General features: G+C 36.0%; 1 long non-coding RNA gene across 1 annotated transcript; it reads left to right on the forward strand.

Annotated features, from left to right (window-relative positions):
• Positions 1-13,849: 13,849 nt before the first annotated feature.
• Positions 13,850-18,677, forward strand: LOC149787132 (uncharacterized). The gene is made up of 2 exons (XR_016425260.1): positions 13,850-14,125; positions 18,417-18,677. It is a non-coding gene; the product is annotated as an uncharacterized LOC149787132 (long non-coding RNA).
• The last annotated feature ends 436 nt before the right edge of the window (positions 18,678-19,113 follow it).

The raw sequence follows: 19,113 nt of genomic DNA on the forward strand, positions 1-19,113 counted from the left end.
AGAGATGGAGAAAGTTTTGAATACCCTGAAGGAGATTGTCAGCTTTTTATGATTTTTAGGCCCTGATTTTGAGCCTCAGTTATCTCCCTTGACATTTGGCTATCTGGCTTGTCCTTTCTCATAGTTGACCAAGTTGCCCTGATTATGAAACTTCAGGCACAAAGGTTTTTGGTTGATTTTCTTGAGACAAATCAACAGTTTTATTCCTGTAAATTCCTTTATTTCATTTTTCTTTGACAATATGTAATGAATTTATGCATTTGCAATTAATCTAACGCAAAAAGCCAAAACTGCTAGCATCAGCTTCTTGCCATTACTTCTCAACCAGTGAGCAATTTTTTGCCCTTAAAAATAGTATTAGCCCTTCTCATTAGGATGGTGTACCCTACCTTATTGGATGGTGATGGGGGAGCACTGAGTCTGAATCGTTTTGTATCACGTGTACATGTTTGCCCTGAAATTTTATCAGTCATTTTTTTTATTGTAATTAATTACACATTTTATAGCTTTTTAAAATTGTTTATTTCTAAGTTTTTTATGAATACTGAAATAATTTTCTTGTAATAACATTTTTAGAAGTGTACCTTAAATTTTGTCAGCTTTTTTTTGTATTTTGTGTGTATTGCATAGATTATACTCAATCGAGGGGAAGTATCTTGCTTTGCTTTAAGTATAGTATTTCTCCTATGAAAAGCCTGGGAAGCCTGCCCTGTAGAATTTGTTAAAAGTGAGGATTGCATTTGTTCGAGTACATAATGGTGTATCATAAAAGGGATGGTTTTATTCTTTTTGTGGCACCACAGCAGATGTTGATTTTGAGTGCTGAGCCAATTGGAGTAAAGTGCCTTGACTAATATCACACCATAGTAGTTATCTCAGGCTGATCTGATGTTTTGGTTTGAACCCATACTCTTTTGATCACATGTCAGTCATGCTAATTACAGTGGTTCCTTATTTATCATGAAGCTTATGTGAGCTTATTACAGTGGGAAGCACAATATATCTGATTCACCTGATATTATCAATTTATACTTCAGTGTCTGATTTTCAATTGCTTTGATGCATTTTTATTTATTTATACAGTAGGTTTATGTGTATATATATATATATATATATATATAAGCAAACACGTAAATATATATATATATATATACATGAATACACACACAAAGAATAATCATTTTTGTACATCTTTCCTCTTGAAATAGTTTTGGTGGGTAATGAAAAGCATTTTGTAAATGTTGTGATGAAAGCAAATTAAACATATAGGTGTATACATATACAAGGAGCAGACTTTTTACAAGATAAAAGCTGCATATTAGCTTTCAAATTCCTGTAGATCCATTTGGTTTGATTCAGTTTTATTTGGTCCGGTTTGATTTGGTTTCATTTAGTCTGGATTGGGTTGGTGGTTTATGGCAAAGCAACACATAAAGGTTATGATGTTTTGAGGAAGTTAGAGTTAAGTGCCTTACACAGGAACACACCACACTAGTCAGCCTAGGCTGACAACCATTCTGGATTTTGCAAAATTATTGTAAATATTTTCAGTGAAAATTCCTTATTCCAAATTTACAAAATTCTGGAAAATTAAAATTGTGTTTGGAACAGGAGTTTTCTATGTAAATTCAGTTGGGACAAAGGTAGTAAGCTCTAATTTTGTTGACTGGTACATAGATAATAGTTACTCCATCTAAAAAAGCATGTGATAACAAGAAACCAGTCAGATTGTAATTGGGTGGAAAATGCAGGCAATTTATGAGGACTAAATGTTAATTATTATTAATTTGGTCAAAATGTATAAGTATTTGGAGGAATAGATTAACCATTTATTATCATTGGACCTCCCAGTTTTTGTGTCATTGTAAGAATAGGCTTGTGATAAGATCTATTATAATCACATTGAAGTTTGTTACTGTTAACCGTATGATCATGTCAAAGTTTGTTACTTTTAACAATATGATCATGTCAAAGTTTGTTACTATGAACAGTATAATCTTGTCAAAGTTTGTTTCTGTTGACAGTATGATCATGTCAAAAGTTTGTTATGGTTAACAGTATGATCATGTCAAAGTTTGTTACGGTTAACAGTATGATCATGTCAAAGTTTGTTACAGTTAACAGTATGATCATGTCAAAGTTTGTTATGGTTAACAGTATGATCATGTCAAAGTTTGTTACTATGAACAGTATAATCTTGTCAGAGTTTGTTACTGTTAAGAGTATGATCATGTCAGAGTTTCTTACTGTTAACAGAATGGTCATGTCAAAGTTTGTTACTGTTAAGAGTATGATCATGTCAGAGTTTCTTACTGTTAACAGAATGATCATGTCAAAGTTTGTTACTGTTAAGAGTATGATCATGTCAGAGTTTCTTACTGTTAACAGTATGATCGTGTCAAAGTTTGTTATTGTTAACATTAAAATTATTTCAGAGTTTCTTACTGTTAACATTATGATCATGTCAAAGTTTCTTACTGTTAACAGTATGTTCATGTCAGAGTTTGTTACGGTTAACAGTATGATCATGTCAGAGTTTGTTATTGTTAACATTAAAATTATTTCAAAGTTTGTTACTCTTAGCAAATGTGTTGTGTGTTATTTATGTCTAGATTCTTCAAAATTGTGCTTCGATTTTTGATAACTGTGTTCCAAGGTTTGCATATCTGGGAAGGACTGAAACCTGCATTCTTCTGTTTGCAACTTTAAGATGCTTACAACTGAGCCAACAAGCTTTGTCTTGCAGATGGTGCAATTGGAAGTTCTGGCATGTGTCATGAACCATGTTATAAATTGGGATATTGGAAGTTCTGGAATGTATCATGATCCATCCTGTGGATGGGACATAGGAATTTGTGTGTGCATCCAGATACATTCTGTAGATGGGATACTGGAATTTGTGATATGTGTCATGATTCATCATGTAGATGGGATATTGGAATTTGTGGTATGAGTCATGACCCATCCTGTTGATGGGACATTTGAATTTGTGGTATGAGTCATGACCCATCTCGTTGATGAGACATTGGAATTTGTGGTATGAGTCATGACCCATCCTGTTGATGGGGTATTGGAATTTGTGGTATGAGTCATGACCCATCCAGTTGATGGGATATTGGAATTTATGGTATGAGTCATGACCCATCCAGTTGATGGGATATTGGAATTTGTGGTATGAGTCATATCCCATCTCATTGATGGGACATTGGAATTTGTGGTATGAGTCATGACCCATCTCGTTGATGGGACATTGGAATTTGTGGTATGAGTCATGACCTATCCTGTTGATGGGATATTGGAATTTATGGTATGAGTCATGACCCATCTCGCTGATGGGATATTGGAATTTATGGTATGAGTCATGACCCATCCAGTTGATGGGATATTGGAATTTGTGGTATGAGTCATGGCCCATCTCGTTGATGGGACATTGGAATTTATGGTATGAGTCATGACCCATCCTGTTGATGGGACATTGGAATTTATGGTATGAGTCATGACCCATCCTGTTGATGGGATATTGGAATTTATGGTATGAGTCATGACCCATCCAGTTGATGGGATATTGGAATTTGTGGTACGAGTCATGACCCATCTCGTTGATGGGACATTGGAATTTGTGGTATGAGTCATGACCCATCCTGTTGATGGGACATTGGAATTTATGGTATGAGTCATGACCCATCCAGTTGATGGGACATTGGAATTTGTGGTACGAGTCATGACCCATCTCGTTGATTGGACATTGGAATTTGTGATATGTGTCATGATCCATCCTGTAGATGGTACTTTGGGATTTTTTATGTATTAAAGTTTTTCTGACAGGTTGACAATGTTATTTATCTGTCACTTCAAACACATCTCTAGTTAACTTTTTGTGTTGCAGGTGAAAAGGGAAAGTAACAGTGTATTGTAGGGAAAACAAATGACTGAAATTATCACTTTATTTTTTTTAATTATTAACATCTTATTAAAACGTTTTTTTTATCCATTTTTTTCTGACTGCATATTTGTCAATCTTATTTGCATATTTAATTTTTTATGGATCTTTATGTAGGCAAATTTTAAGTATTAAGTAAATTTTGAGAGAGAAAATACTTTAATATTTCTCAGCAATAAAACCAAAATCAAGTTTGTTTCCTACATCTTTCATTGCTGCAGATATCAGGAATTGTATTTTAAGGTGGTGTCAATCAAATACAATATGCATTTATTTAATTTGCTTACTAACTCAAATCTTTGTCTTAATACACAAGTTGATTGGTTGAATGTGAAAGCTAGGTACATATATCAATAAAACTTAAAGATACAGTCAGTGTTTGCATGTGTGTACATGTGTTTGCATGTGTTTACATACATATGTTTGCATGTGTGTACATGCATGTGTTTGCATGTGTGTACATACATATGTGTTTGCATATGCATGCATGTGTGTGTTTGTGTGTGTGTGCATTTTGATACCAAATCAATCACTACAATCAGGGCTATATAGTGCCAAGTAACTTTAAATTTCCCTAAAAGGGCAAACAAGGGTAAACTTCTTAAAAAAGTCCGATTTAAAAAAAAAAATGATTACAATATACAAAAAGTCCTAGACTTTGTCAATTTAACATCAATGCAGAACACATCCAAGGGCAGTAAAGGCTGCCTCCATTAGTAATCTCTTACAACATGCTGAGGGGTGAATTTGGCCTGTTCAACACAATTAAGCTGCAGAGAGGTTGATATCTCCCTTATACATGTATTGCATTTAATTGGAAACAGAAGGGAATGTTGTTCACTTTGGATAAACTGACTCTTTTATGTTGTGTAATAACATTTGTAGCATTCTACAAAGGGTATATATTTGCTTGTATAACTTAAGACAACTGTATTTTAAATAAAACCATTATGTCATCTTGTTTTATTTTGTGTGCTTTAATACTTGATGTAGACCAGGTATGGGTTATTACAGTTATATGCCCATCATATGGTGGATTATTTATCCTGTGTTGTGTTTTTATGTTTGAATGTACTGTGTGTTGTTGTGGTAGAGTGTACTGTGTTGTGTTGTTATGGTAGAATGTACTGTCTTGTTTTATGCTAGGTTGTACTGTTTTATGTTGGAGTGTACTGAGTTGTTATGTTAGAGTATACTGTATTATGTTTGAGTGAATTGTGTTATGTTTTTATGGTGGAGTAAACTGTTTTGTGTTATGTCAAAGTATATGTTGGAGTGTACTGTGTTGTGTTATGTTAGAGTATATGTCAGAGTGTTCTGTGTTATGTTGCTGTGTTGGAAGACACTGTTTTGTTGTTATGTTAGAGTATACTGTGTTATGTTGAAGTAGACTTGTGTTGTAATGTTGGAGTGTACTGTGTTATGTGTTAGGCTCTCATAAACAGTAACAAGAAAAAAGTGAAGACAACAAGCTTTGTAAAATTTAACAATTTATTTCCCTAGAAAAACAAGGTAAAAATGAGGAAAAGTACTATGGGTTTTAAGAATCAAATCCAAAAAAATCCAAGAATTCAAAATTAGGAGTCCTGTTAATAAAAATTAATAAAATGTTCTGATGAATTCGAATTCAAGTCCCATTGAAATCAAGAATGGAAGGCAATGATGTTTGCTATAGCCAATATAGTACTGATGTATCTACAGTTCTTGGTTGAAGCACAGAAGATAATATTCCAGTGTTTGAATTCTGAATAAAATTTCAGTAAATGTCTTTATCCAAGAATAAAAGCCTGACTGAGATTATCTCTCAAAACGTCACTATGAAATCTGACTACCTGATGCTGCACAATTTCGATAAAACCAGAATTTCTAAATAGAGGCTATTTACATGACTAAAGTCATGTATACCCAGTACAAACTCTATTTCATCCTATAAATTCCACATTAAAGGAGACCAGAAACCAAATGGAAATATAGAATAATAATAAAAGTACTATAGCAGAAAACCTTAAGGTTGAATTTAAAAAACTAAAGTTGTTTACTTCAGCTCTTACCAAATCTGTATCAAGGTCAGGAACTAGGTCAGCATTAAGATTAGAGTTCTAATATTAGGTGTTTACGAAAAAACAGTCGGGTCAAACTAATTTCTGGAAAATTTCAAATTCCAGTAAATATAATTACATTACAATAGCATGTAATGGAATAAAATTGTTAAAAAACCCAACTGTAACGTAGTCGAGCTAACACCCTTTGAGACTGAATTGGTATTTAAGAAATTCTCTCACACTAATGATGAAGTAACATGACATCAAAATAAATACAAAGGTACATAATATGGATCCAATGGAAAACTATGATGAATAACAGATATACTTATTTGAAATATTCACTAATTATAAAGTTGTCTCAGATAATTAAACACTACCATGCTTTCTTATAGTCAAACACTATAATGAAATTCTCTTTGTCAAACACTATGACCTTATAGTCAAACACTATAATGAAATTCTTATAGTCAAACACTATAATGACATTTCTCTTAGACAAACACTATGACCTTCTTATAGTCAAACACTATAATGAAATTCGTATATGCATGTCCAATGTTTACTTGACATTTCATATGCCCTTTGACCCACTTCCCGGCTCGGTCACTTCAACCATCCAGACTTCTCGTGCAAATATACGTTGGCACTTTCCTGGCGGTTTTTCATCACTATTGCTGCGGCCTCTGGCTACACCTAGTCAGTCCGCACACAGTTATCCACACCTAGACACTCATACCTAGTTATCCACAACTAGTAATCCACGCGTAGTTATCCACACTTAGTTGGCCAACTCGTTGGCTCAAACTAAGACATAATGGCGATCCCGCCCCGTCAGCTATATACATAAAGAGCTTCCCTCCAATGGCTGTGATAGTCAAGATCCCTAAGTAATATATATAGTCGCGCGCGTTAACATATATTACGCACGTGCCGAGCAAGCAATGAAGGCATCACGCGATGCAAAGAAAAAGTATATTTACAAGAAACTATGGCGCGCGAAACACATCAAATACTGGAATGTATGGTAGTCTAAGCAAGCCATATCAGGTATTTCTTAACACCAACAAACAAATTAAATCAAATATAAATTAAATATACATAACGTGTTGGAATGTACCATGTTGTGTTGTTATGTTTGGCATGTACTGTGTTGTTTTTAATGGTGGAGTATGCTGTGTTGTGTTGCTATGTTGGAGTGTACTGTGCTGTGTTATGTTGGATTATACTATGTTATGTTGACGTGTACTGTGTTGTTTTGTGGTGGAGTATACATTGTTGTGTTATTATGTTGGAATGTATTGCATTGTATTATGTTGGAGTATACTGTGTTGGTATAATGTTAGTCTTTTGTGTTGGCATAACCTTAGGTTCTGCATTTAGGTGTGTTTCTCTGTTGTTTTCCATCCAAATGGCAGGCAGCTTGCTATGTACATGCACATAGGTGAGTATAATGCCATTTTATAAAAAGTGTATCATTTTAGACAACATTTTAGCTTCACATCCCTTATGTCAACATTTGACTTGAGGTCAATTATCTATGCATACTATATCTGACCCAGAGGCCTACAGCTTATGTTTGCATGCATCTTGGTGAATACAACATCATCTAACAAAAAGTAGATCAATGTGACCTACATTTTGTGAATCAATTACTTGGTAAAGTTTTGCATTTAGGTTAGTTTCTAAAGAATTATTGATCATGTATATGCAACTTTTTGTGTCAATGAGACATGTGATTAAAATCACATGTTGCCAAAATTTGATCATTGTGACCTACATTTCACACATAAGTTAGTAACTTTAGGTCATGCTTTCCATTCAGGTTAAATTTCTCTGTGTTTATCAAACACACGTTAATTCAGCATGGTACACGTTTCCCTCTTAAATCACAAACTTGCACATAGCCAGGTCCATAGACAAACTGTTAAATCAGAGGGAGCACTAGTTACTGAGGTATCTTTGAAAAATTATGAAAGGGATGAAGTTTAACTGAGAAGATGGAGAGAATGGGGGAGGGTTACACATTTTATTAGGCTTTTTTATACTTGTAATGGGAATAACTGACTGAATAGTCTTTTTTCCCCAAAGTTGTTTCTTTTCCTTATTAATTACCATTATTATTTTCAAGATAAGTGATCCATGAAAGATAACTAATAAACAGTAGTTCAGATTGTTTCAGTACACATTATATGTGTCAATAAAACATTGCTTTTTAAATTCAGTTTTTGCAGATGAATTTGGTTACATTCTAGTCTTATTCTTGATTCAGAACAGAACTATAATCTTTTATTAAAAAAAAGTTATACATTTCTTTAGAAAAATGGATCAGAACTTGCACTGTTTTCATTTTTTTGTTGCTCTACCAGTTAAATATTCGTGCTCTGATTTCAGTGCAAGTGAACATGAAATACCTGCTCATGTTGTAGCAAACCTATGTGTACCTACATGGGAATATTATGATGCTATTAACTTTGGATCACTTTGGGGCCCCGAGTGGCCGAGTGGTCTAAAGCGCTCACCGTTTCGGATCACTGCCATCTCACCTCTGTCTTCGTGAGTTCAAGTCCAAGGCTCGGCTAGCGTGGGTACTTGGGAATGCCTGTCAGTAGCTTCTCGTGGGTTGGTGGCTCTTCCCTGGGTTTTCCAGGGTTCTTCCTCCACCAGTTATACTGGCCGCCATGTATAGCCTATCTTGTGCTGAAAAATGGCGGCGTTAAACCCTAGAACAACAACGACTTTGGATCTCACTTCTCATAAAATCTGTTTAAAATACTAAGTATTTCATGCACAGATTATGCCTTAACTTACTTCCCCTGTTCAGCTGGTTCACAATTGCTTTAAACTTTGTTCCCTTGCTAACCTGGATCACATATGACTTAAGCTTAGTTCCCTTGCTAACCTGGATCACATATGACTTAAACTTAGTTCTCTTGGTGACCTTGATCAAATATACTTTAAAGTTAGTTCCCTTGCTCACTTGATCACATTTGCTTTAAACTTGGTTATCTTGCTAACCTGAATCACGTTTGTTCTAAATTAGTTTCTTTGTTAACTTTGATCATATTTGCTTTCAGTATAGTTCCTCTGCTAACTTTGACCAAATTTGTTGTAAACTTAGTTCGCTTGCTAACCTAGATCACATTAGTTTAAACTTTGTTCCCTTGTTAGTGTGGATCCCATTTGCTTCAAGCTTAGTTCAATTACTAATCTTGATTACATATGCCTTAATCTTGGTTCTCTTCTTAACCTTGTTTTCTTTACTGATGTCACTTACATAATACTAGTGCTTTCCTGGTCACTTGAAATGAGCAGAATTGACACAACGTTGACCACTAACACTAGGAGTAGGATTTGCTTGTCTTTTCACTTGTTTATTCTTCTTGATTTGTTACAAAAATGTAATTAAAGTGATAATACGGAGCGTGTCTTTTTCAAATTTCTTTTAACAATTCAACAAGCACTTCAAGTTGCATATCAACACCCATTGGCACTTAATTAGGTCCTCACGAAAATACGTTAGGTCATAGTTTTAATGGTAGATTGGCACTTTCATGTCCACAGAATGTTGGTGATTGCACAATCTGATTGAAATCAGATCTCCACAGTAATAATTGGAGATTTGATGGACACAAGAAGTCATGTTCTATTGACCTTGTGGCTCACCAATCAAATCAAAACTTTAAAATTTCTTACAGTTATGCACGTCATTCGAACATATAATTGCTAACGATAACTCTCACCAGTACGAATTTGCAATGCTTTATCTGATAGGACATTCGAAATAAGTGAACTGCAAATTCCAAAGCTCACCAAACTTGAACTTTTTTATCGGTCAGTCAGATTTATCCTTAGGACTGTGGAGATCTGATTTTAATCAAATTGGTGATTACATAGAATCGAAATTTTTAAAAAAATTGAATGAATAAAAGTACTTGACAAAAATTTATAATTACTATACGTCTCTTAAAGTGTTGTCACCACTGCCAGTATAGGCATTACTGACATTTTAATTTTGTCATTTATTATTTCTTAATGTGTTGAGATTGTAATCCTTTTTAGACAGATTGGTCATTGTTATCTAAATATCATGCCCTAGTATCTTTGATGGTTTTTGTTTGCACTGAGGTCAGTTTAAGAAGGAAATGTGTGGCATTGGCATTGTACCGAAAGGTCTTTAGGGGGGAATTTTGTGTTATATTAATGCATTTACATTTTAATTTATTATATTGCTTTGCAAAATTAGTCTGGTTCTGCTGTGGCTGATGTGCAGCTGGGGGTAACGAAGAAACTTGTTGATTTTTGTCAGAAGGTTAAATGCCATGGTCACAGATTATAAAAAAGTGGGTTTCCAGATGCTATCTTTGGGTAAAATTAAACCACGTACCATGACCAAAATTTGCAGAGGGCATGCAATTCCTTTAGATATATATGTATTTATTTTGCAGTCAATTCATCAAGATATACATGTATTGATTTTGCAGTCAAAAGTTCCACGGTGAAGCTACATACGCTTACAAAAAAAGATGGCTTTGGTAGAAAAAGTTCTAGACTATGAGCTTTAACCAAACTTGATGGATGAATTAAACTTAAGACAACAGAAAGATTGGGGGGGGGGGGCAGGGTGGCGTCAACATGCTATGGTCATTGTGATGGAAGTAAAGCATGTAGTTTCGGCATATTGACGTTAATTTCATACCACATGACTGTACCGGAATTTGCGGATGACAGGCAGCTATGGCAGGGAAGCAACATGTTGATATTGTGCTAGCTCTATAATGAAGGTTACAGTGACCCAAAGGGATAAAGCCTTATGTATCATCACTTGTTTTCTAAACCATTATGTAGCAGTTTGTGTGTATGGTTTGCCTTGGGGCAGGGATGGAACTTATTGCTTTAAGGTCATTGTGACCAAACAATCAATACCATCCAGAGCCAAGCATACCCCTTAGTGCCTATATAAGAGAACTTGAACAAGGTCACCGTGCCCATCAGTCAATGCTATCCAGAGTTCGGTGTACCCGCTAATACCTGCATAGAATATTATATAAGATCACTCTGACCCATTGATCAATACTATTCGGAGCCGGGCATACACTATTAGCGTCTATATAACATAACTATTTAAAACTGTAGCTAGCCAGGCATATTGGACTAGTACTTACATAAAAGAACTGTTAAACACGAAACATGGGTGTATGTGCTGTTCGCGATATTCTTGTTATGCGTTTGCTGTACAGATCACCACACTAGGGATGCTACAGACAAGCTTTCTCAAATAACAACATTAATTGTACCGAGGTTAGAATTCGCATGTACAGAGGTGATCGGTGTGAATGATTGTTAAAAGCAGGCGCCTTAGTTAACTTGGCCAAACGAGGCCCCTCCCTTACGTTCTTTACATTGTACCCCATGCCATTGCATGACACTCTTTAGATCACGTGTACTATGGAACTAGCCACACTGGAGCAATGTATTCATACTTCAAACTCACACAGATATATATTGTCGGCACAGATAAAAACATACATAAATACATACTCAGTAAATGTCATCCTTTCTTTTTTCTTATGAGTGTTCCCTAATACCTGACACCGGGGAAGGCGCTAACGTTGTATGTTAAAGTACATTCCGTGCACATTCTTGAATAGGAGGCCCCGTCTTTACCGATCCCTGCCATTTCACATATGTCCACCTGGGTTCGAGTCTCGGGCCTGACCGGTATGGGTATGTATGAAAGCTTGTCAGAGGCTTCCTTTTGGGTCATTGCTTTTTACCAGAATGTTCTTCCACCAGCTATACTGGCCGCCATGCATAGCCAATCTTGAGAAATGGCGTTAAACACCCCAAACAATAACAAGCTCTCACAAAGTTTCAGGACTCAATATATAGTAGGTAGTACTAACCATCGAATTAAACAATCTAAATATAACTTTATAGTCTCAAGCGACTTGTATAAAAATTAAATTATAAGTTCAAAAGATGATACACAATTCTTTACAAACATACACATACATATTTATAAAACACCAACAGCAAACCCTCGTAAAGTTTCGCGACTCTTTTGTACAGCAGTACTTATATTGTGTGCAAACAACCTGAACTTAAAGAAAGCGCAAGATAGGCATACTTTGCAGTCATTATATCTGGCAGAGGAAAAACAGACGTAAAGCTTGCGTAAGAACTTGCGACCCACGCAAATCAACTGGCAAGCTCTCTCGCATACCACATTAGCCGAGCACGAGACTCAAATATATAAGGACTGAGGTGAGACGACAGTGATTGGTAAAGACGAATGCTTTATATTATTTGTACACTCGTGGGTGAGATGACAGTGATTGATAAAGGCGAGTGCTTTAGATTATTCGTACACCCGAGGGTGAGAGAATACATCTTGATGAGTACTAAATCTTCATCGCGAATGTATGTCACGATAATCTATATTTTACACTTCATTTACTTTGGCTAAATTTTATAATTAAGTTCATTTTTCAAGATATAATCATCAAACTCTGTGACTATATGAGTACAATACCTTTACCAACATAGAAGGTCACTGTGTTCTACATTTCACAGATTATTGGCTTAGGTTAAAATTTGCATTTGGCTCCTAGTCAAAGGTGGTTGTAGCACCTGTGTAGATACTATTATGATGGGGACGGGATGTACCTTGATGAGTAATGCACAGTTACCTAAAACGTAAGTTAATGTGACCCATATTTCATGATTTACTGTCTTTTGTTAAATATGAAACACTGCCCCACCTAAAATCATTCAAAAACGTTAAGTTATACATCCTTGACACAGTTTGTCTCAGTCCTACATTTCGTGCTTTAATGAAAGGACTGTTCTAAAGTTGTGCTATACTTTCATAATGGGTGTTGTTTATGTTCCAGTTATGAAATTTGAAATCATTTATGTGGCTATTGCACTCCAGAATCTAAAGAAGGTCACTGTGACCTACATTTACGCTGTGCTAACATGGGTTCAGTATTTGCATTCATGTTATTCACTGTAGACCTATATACATCTTTGTCTGCCTGGAAGGCTGTCTCTCACCAATACATTTAAAAGTAGACCTAAAAACGATTGTTCAGTGGTAAACTTTCTCTGTTATTGACCATACCATGTATATTGCGATATGTTACCCTCAGCAAAATGAGGCTCGGGGGAGGGGGGGGGAGTGGTTTAAGGCGCTTGCTTTTACTGATCACTGACATCTCACCTCTGTCAGCAAAGGTTCTAGTCTAGGGCTTGGCTAACATGGATATGTGAGAAAGCTTGCCAGTAGCTTCCAGTGGGTCGATGGACCTTCGCAGGTTTTCACCGGGTTCTTCTTACACGAGATATACTTGCCGCCAACTATAACCTATCATGTGCTGAGTAACCCACAATGACACAATGTTCACTGTGTATTGTTCATGTGAATAAGTTATAAAGTATAGGAAATAGGTAGGTAGACTGCATGCCATACAATTTCCATGTGTACAGGTAATCAAGGTAATTATTGTCCCATGGACTATGTACTTCCATGTATTAAAAGCACGTGACTTTAATCCACTATTATCTGGTTTCTTGGCATGAATAATGAAAATAACTTCTCAAGCAGATTGTAAACAATATTATATATATATATATATATATATATATATATATATATATATATATATATATATATATATATATAATGTATTGCCCATCATTTTATATGATAGTTAAGACTGCAGTTTTTGTTGTTGTTCCCTTTATACCCGCCACAGAAGTTACGTGGGCGGTTGGGTGGATGCGTAGATAGGTTGTTGTTGTTGTATAGGGTTTAACGCCATTTTTTAGCACACGATAGGAAAACCCCGGAAAGAACCACCGACCCACGAGAAGCGTAGATAGGTAGGTGGTGGATACGTAGATAGGAAGGTGGGTGAGTAGGTGGTTTGATACGTATATAGGTGGGATAATGCGTAGGTTTCACAAGTCATAAAAATGTACTGCCAAGAAAGTTAAAATTTTAATTTTTCAAATGATTAAAGTCCTATCGTTAAGGCAATAGACTGCAAACAAAATCTTTATTTAGAAAAAGGGGCCAAGATAAGTTGTGTCTGATTTTATTTCCGACAATGGCAACTGGAGATTCATAAAAGCTCAGGTCAGTAATGTAATCTTTCATTACTCTCTGGAATTTGTATGTTGTGTCACACTACTTTGCACTAAATAGTCTTGTTTGTTGTTGTTATACGGTTTAACGCGATGTTTCAGCCCAAGATAGGCTATACATGGCAGCCAGTATTAATGGTGGAGGAAGAACCTGGGAAAACCCCGGAAAGAACCACCAACCCACGAGAACCTACGGGCAAGCTTTCTCACATATACACATTGGCCAGACCCGAGACTCGAACCCTCACAGACAGAGGTGAGATGGCAGTGATCCGTGACGGAGAGCGCTTTAGATCACTCGACCACTCGGAGCCCCCCAAAATAGTCTTGGTGCATCAGAATATATATATATATATATATATATATATATATATATATATATATATATATATATATGCCGTGATGTGTATGCACTGATATATAGGTCGTGATGTGTATGTTCGGATTTATAGGCCGTGTGTATCCCCATATATATAGGCCGTGATGTGCATGCACAGATATAGGCCATGGTGTGTATTCAAGGGTATATAGGCCGTGGTGTGTATGCATGAATATATTTGCCGTGATGTGTATGCACGGATATATAGGCCGTGATGTATATGCATGAATATAAAGTCTGTGGTGTGTACAATATGCACACGTATAAAAGCCAGGATGCGAACAATTGTTGGCTATATAGGCCATAATGTGTTCAAGGTGTTGGATATATAGGCCATAATGTTTATAAAGTGCATTGGTATGGGTACCGCGATGTGTACATGGTGAACGGGTATATTGACCGCGATGTGTTCAGGATGTACGTATATATAAGCAGTGATGAATACATATTGAACAGATATATACGCCGTAATGTGTTAAAGATGAGTGGTTATATAGGTCATGATGAATACAGGGTGAACATATACGTAGGCCGTAATGTTTACAAGTTGCACGGGTATATTTTTTGACGTGATGTGTACAAGGCGAACGGCTTTATAGTCGTGATGTGTACAAGGTGTTGGATACATTGACCGTAATGCATGTAAGATACACAGGTGTCTAGGCCGTGATGTGTACGATTTGAACGGGTATACAGGTCATGATGTGTTCAAGATGCACGGATATATATAATATAGGGTGAATATATATATATAGACCGTGATGTGTACAGGGTGAACGGGCGTGTAGACCGTAATGTATACAATATGAACAGTTATATATAGGCCGTGATGGGTACAAGGTGAACAGGTATATAGGCCGTATTGTGTGCAAGGTGCATGGCTATATAAGTTGTGATAACCTTGATCGTGTTCCGCGTTATTTACATTGAAACCATGAAACTTATCCTTACCATTTGAGTTTTGTTTTTGTTTGACATGTTGTTGTTGTTGTTGTTGGGTTTAACGCCATTTTTCAGCACACGATAGGCTATACATGGCGGCCAGTGTTAATGGTGGAGGAAGAACCCGGGAAAACCCTGGAAAGAACCACCGACCCAGGAGAAGCTACTGGCAAGCTTTCTCACTTACCCACATTGGCTGAATCTTAGACTCGAACCGCCGCAGACAGAGGTGAGATGGCAGTGGTCCGTAACGAAGAACGCTTTAGACCACTCGGCCACTCTAGGCCCCCTGTTTGATATGTATTTTTCTCGTATTTGACAAGGGCAGAGTTTTGTACACAGACATGATTCTTGTACACTATGAAAAGAAATAATTTTTTTATATGTTTCTTATAGTTAAAACAGTTTAATTTAATTCTTATTTACTTAATAATCTATATGAGTTTTAGAAAAATCTGAGATTAAGAGACTTTGCAAAATCTGACTTTGCAGAGAAATTTCAAATCTTGAGGAAAACATTCCCAATTACTCGTCCCTGGAAAAGGTGAGTCGCTAGAATCACTCGTCTCCTGGGGCCCCGAGTGGCCGAGTTGTCTAAAGCGCACTCCGTTACGGATCACTGCCATCTCACCTCTGTATGCGTGGGTTCGAGTCTAGGATTCGACCAATGTGGGTATATGAGAAAGCTTGCCAGTAGTTTCTCGTGGGTTGGTGGTTCTTCCCCGGGTTTTCCGGGGTTATTCCTCTACCATTAATACTGGCCGCCATGCATAACCTATCGTGTGCTGAAAAATGGCGTTAAACTCTACAACAACAACAACAACACTCGTCTCCGTTCTCATTTTACTAAAAAAATACACTTCGCAACCAAATTGCTTACGCCTTTACTAAAGACCCATACGTGTATGATGCATACTAAAATGGGCCAAGACCATGAAAATGTTTTGTTTTAACAAATGGGTCCTTATATAATCATAAAATACAACCATTGTTTATAACTCAAGAAATTGCATTTGCACACATAGCTCTTAATTCTTTGACTGATATTCGAGTTTACAGTGAAACTTTTCAGTAGTCAAGATGTCATAATTTTACTTATTAACGAGTTATGACAGCTTTATGAGTTAGATCTGGAGGAAGTTAAGGGACAGTGAATGTCAAAATTGTATAATTTTCGTCTCGTCAGAAATTGTTTCGCTTGCCTCAGATCACTCATACTGTTAAGATTATGCAGCTTTACTGAAGGTAAAGACGCCAACATATATTTATATCGGTATTGAATTTCTTTTCATGAGAAAAAATGTCATTCACTTGCGTTCGAAAGAAGAATACAAGCAGGCTCAATTTCCACTAACTTTCATGCTAAATAATCTATTTCGTCGAACCCCGTTCTAGAGAGCTACACATGAGCGTCTAGGTCATTACCCCAATTAGATTTTGACCAATCAGATGTTGTCCCGACATTATCTGCGTTCTAAATAGATTACAGCGGCATGCATTGCGCAAACATTGGTGTTAATGGGCTAAGAGTATTAAAATATTAATTTAAAATGTAAGTTAGTAATATTTTCTTGTAAAATGTAAATATATGCTTATTAAATATCTACAAGCACCGTTCCTTTGGCTTGATAGCTTGTATAAGCAACGTTTCAGTCATGAAAATACCAATGACCTGGGTCAACGGTAACATAGTCTGACGAGATGAAAATGAACAAAAATTTTAGATTTCTCTGTCTCTTAACATTTCAGAAGTCTGAGTCATAAAGATGCGTCATAGTTCGTTTTATCCGCAAGTGAATGACTCTTGATTATTGAAAAGTGTCACTGTAAATGTGTTGTTGCTGTTGTGGGGTTTAACGCCATTCTATTGCACACGATAGGCTATACACGGCGGCCAGTATTAATGGTGGAGAAAGAACCCGGGAAAACCCCGAAAGAACCACCGAAACCACGAGAAGCTACTGGGAAGCTTTCTCACATATCCACATTGGCTGACCGTAAATGTGAACACGAAATGGAGGGCTTGGTTCATAATATGTTCATAATGTTTATCAACAATAACTAGGTTACATCGGGTAAATGTGCAAGAAAAAAAAGTTGTTTTCTATGCGTCTTGCAATATTGACAAATAGTCAAAATAGGCAAAGGTTATTAGAAATTGACACCGCAACATGTTTAGCAGTGTTGAACTTCGACTATTCTCAATGCTATAAAATACGCTCAGTTTTTTCTTCTTCAGTAAGCGAATATGCATCCAATCTAACAAGAGACGAAAACGCATTAAAGCTTCAGCCTGTATTTACCCGGTTATAAGTGGTTTAATTGAGCCTTGATTTCTTTTACCCAACGTTTAAGGAAATGACAAAGCAATCAAAAGGAAATATTGGCCTAGCTTAGTGTCTACGTGGCTAGTATGTTGGTCTAGTTTACGTCTACGTGGCTAGTACGTTGGCCTAGTTTAGTGTCTACGTTGCCTAGTTTATCTGATACTGCACTTAAAACCTTCTTCCATCACTTTAAAATTACTATCTCTGTCTGTCTATCTATCTGTCTATCTATCTATCTATCTATATATATATATATATATATATATATATATATATATATATATATATATATATATATATATATATAAACAAATATGTAGGTAGGTTTATACGTATGTTGCATCGATATAAATTCAACTACCTATTTAAGTATCTATACATGAGGGTAAATAAATCAGCTAGACATACACGTGAAGGAGATTACGTTACGCTAGCTTTAAAATATATTATTTTTCCTGTTCTTTTGTATGTAGCTAATTGGAATATGCGTACTATTGATAATGATAGCCTATCACGCCATTCACTGCATTTATAGTTTGTTTTTCAATCTCTGACAGAAATAAAGATCCTGTCAATTTAATTCAGCTATTATGCCTTAGGTTTATTTGACCATGACAATACGTCTTTCGAAACAGGTTTACCACAGGGAATGAATCAATGCTTTGAACAACAACTGAACTATGACACGACACTGTACTTTTCGAAACGGATTTTCCACAGAGAATTAGCCAATGTTTTGTACATCGGGGAGTTTCCGTCATATAACATAATAGCTTTGAATTTATGGCCTCCGATAAAGAACCTATTCACAAGACGCAGCAAACTAATTATATGTTCCATAGTATGGGGATAGAGACATAAGTGCATGCATATTTCAAATAAAGCCATAACGCTGAGCTTTGTGTTCAAAGATTATTACTTAAGTTATTTCAAATTTAAGTCGCATACCATTCTATTTACACCCACCTAATCTCTCTCTCTCTCTCTCTCTCTGTCTCTCTCTCTCTCTCTCTCTCTCTCTCTCTGTGTCTCTCATAATGATTTTATCACTATCAATCGAGTTAACAATACAAGTATGCAACAGGATGCAATGTATTTATCTATAATAAGAATTCGTTGAAACATATTTTGTTATCCCAATAAGATACGATAACATCGGACACACGTTTTAACAACTTATATTATCCATCTCTCTACATCATACCAGTATTATACTATATTTAAACATGATACCAGTGACTAGTAATGAACAATGATCGGAGAGAGAGAGAGAGAGAGAGAGAGAGAGGTGCGTTGGCAGAATGGCAGTGTTCACGATTCGAATAAGTTATT

This window comes from Sinohyriopsis cumingii, chromosome 12 (genome assembly GCF_028554795.1).
Source record: "Sinohyriopsis cumingii isolate HCF-2022 chromosome 12, ASM2855479v2, whole genome shotgun sequence".
NCBI classification, from domain to species: domain Eukaryota; kingdom Metazoa; phylum Mollusca; class Bivalvia; order Unionida; family Unionidae; genus Sinohyriopsis; species Sinohyriopsis cumingii.